Genomic DNA, 2,166 nt, shown 5'->3' with positions numbered 1-2,166 from the left:
CAAAGCCAACTAATGATTGCAAGCATAAGCGTTCTTCTTTGCAAGCAAAATCAAACTATACTGACAGGCAGAAGCATTCTTCATTGCGAGCATAAAATGACGACACGAGAATCAACCGAATAATACGTGAATGTATGATTACTAAACAATAATAAATCCAACAGTGAATAAAATTCAGAGGTTTGATTTAAAACATGCTGACTCTCAATGAAAAGCACAGCATTTTAGAAGATTAGGTGAAACTATTTACATTTGGCAGGATTTAAACCTAAGGAGATTTCAAATCCATCACCTTAACCACTCAGCCATGACAACTGATTGAAAGTCTATTGGGTGACCTTTTTGTCGGAGAATAATTTTGAGGGTCGTGTTTCACCCTGAGCCCGAGTCTAGAGACAATGGCGGTTATTTTTAGGCACAAATTGTGGTGTGGCCCCATGATTAAAATTATGGACAAAAAAATGCAGTTGGGTCTCTTGACCCAGGTTTAAATCCTGTGGACAGGGAATGCAGTTTTGAGATTTGACATTGAACATGCTGACTCGCTTCAAAAGAAGCACAACATTTCAGAAAACGTTACTCCGAGGGATTATCGTTGTCGGCAGGACTTGAACCAGCGCGGGAAGAACCCAATGGATTTCTAGCACAGCAGCTTAACCACTCGGCCACAACAACGTAGTTGCTTTCACTATAGGTGACATTTTTGTAGGAGAGAACTTAATTTTGAGTGCCGTGCAAGAGTCCTAAGACAATGGCGGCTATTTTGCACCACAAATGTTGGTGTGGCCCCATGGTGAAGATTATGGATGAGAAATACAGTTCGGTCTGCCGACGCAGGTTGAAGTCCTGTCAACAGGGAATGTAGTTTGGCGATTTGACATAAAACATGCTGACTCTCTTCAAAAGAAGCACAACCTTTTAGAAGAAGTTTCTCCAGGTGGTGATCATTGTCAACAGGATTTGAACCTATGCGGGAAATTCCCAATGGGTTTCAAGTCCATCGCCTTAACCGCTTGGCCACAACAACTGTTCTAATGTTGACTAGGTGACATTTTTGTAGGAGAATAATTTTGAGGGTCGCGTTTCACCCTGAGCCCGAGTCCAGAGAAAATTGCAGTTATTTTGAGGCACAAACGTTGGCGTAGGGCGGCCCGGTAGTCCAGTGGTTAGCACGTCGGCTTCACAGTGCAGAGGTACCGGGTTCGGTTCAAGCTGCGCCCTCCCTGTGTGGAGTTTGCATGTTATTCCCGGGCCTGCGTGGGTTTTCTCCGGGTGCTCCGGTTTCCTCCCACATTACAAAAACATGCGTGGCAGAATGATTGAACACTCTAAATTGTTCCTAGGTGTGAGTGTGAGCGTGGATGGTTGTTCGTCTCTGTGAGCCCTGTGATTGGCTGGCAACCAATTCAAAGTGTCCCCCGCCTACTGCCCGAAGACAACTGGAATAGGCTCCAGCACCCCCCGCGACCCTAGTGAGGATCAAGTGGCTCGGAAGATGAATGAAAAAATGTTGCCGTGGCCCCATGATTAAAATCATGGACAAAAAATGCAGTTAGGTCTCTCGACGAAGGTTGAAGACCTGTCAAGAAGTAATGCAGTTTGGAGATTTGACATGAAAGATGCTGACTCTGACGAACAGTAGCGCATTTCAGAAAATGTTTCTCTGTGGGGTGATCATTTTCGGCAGGATTTTAACTTACGCGGGAAGAACCCATTGGATTTCTAGTCCATCACCATCACCACTCGGCCACAACAACACAGTTGGGTTCACTATAGGTGACATTTTTGTCGGAGAGTACTTAGTTTTGAGGGCCGTGCAGGAGTCCTGAGACAATGGCGGCTATTTTGCACCAGAAATATTGGTGTGGCCCAATGATTAAAATGAAAGACCAGAAATGCACTTTGGTCTCTCGACTGAGGGAGAAGTCCTGTCGACAGGGAAGGCATTTTGGAAATTTGACATGAAAGATCCTGACTCTGTCAGAGACGCACAACATTTCAGAAAATGTTACTCCGAGAGATGATCGTTGTCGGCAGGATTTGCACCTACGCAGGAAGAACCCAATTGATTTCTAGTCCATCGCCTTAAACACTTAGTCTTGAGGCTCGTGCAGGAGTCCTAAGACAATGGCGGCTATTTTGCACCACAAATGTTGGTGTGGCCCC

The 2,166-nt window shown here is 45.2% G+C and overlaps 1 non-coding gene across 1 annotated transcript; it reads right to left on the bottom strand.

The window, feature by feature from the left end:
• Window positions 1-945: 945 nt before the first annotated feature.
• trnas-uga (transfer RNA serine (anticodon UGA)) lies at window positions 946-1,027 on the bottom strand. Its single transcript has one exon. It is a non-coding gene; the product is annotated as a tRNA-Ser (tRNA).
• Between the last annotated feature and the right edge of the window lie 1,139 nt (window positions 1,028-2,166).

The sequence above is a fragment of the Hippocampus zosterae genome, chromosome 15 (assembly GCF_025434085.1).
Source record: "Hippocampus zosterae strain Florida chromosome 15, ASM2543408v3, whole genome shotgun sequence".
NCBI lineage: Eukaryota > Metazoa > Chordata > Actinopteri > Syngnathiformes > Syngnathidae > Hippocampus > Hippocampus zosterae.
Note: the sequence above shows the minus strand (reverse complement) of the source record. Positions and strands in the feature narration are given on the sequence as shown.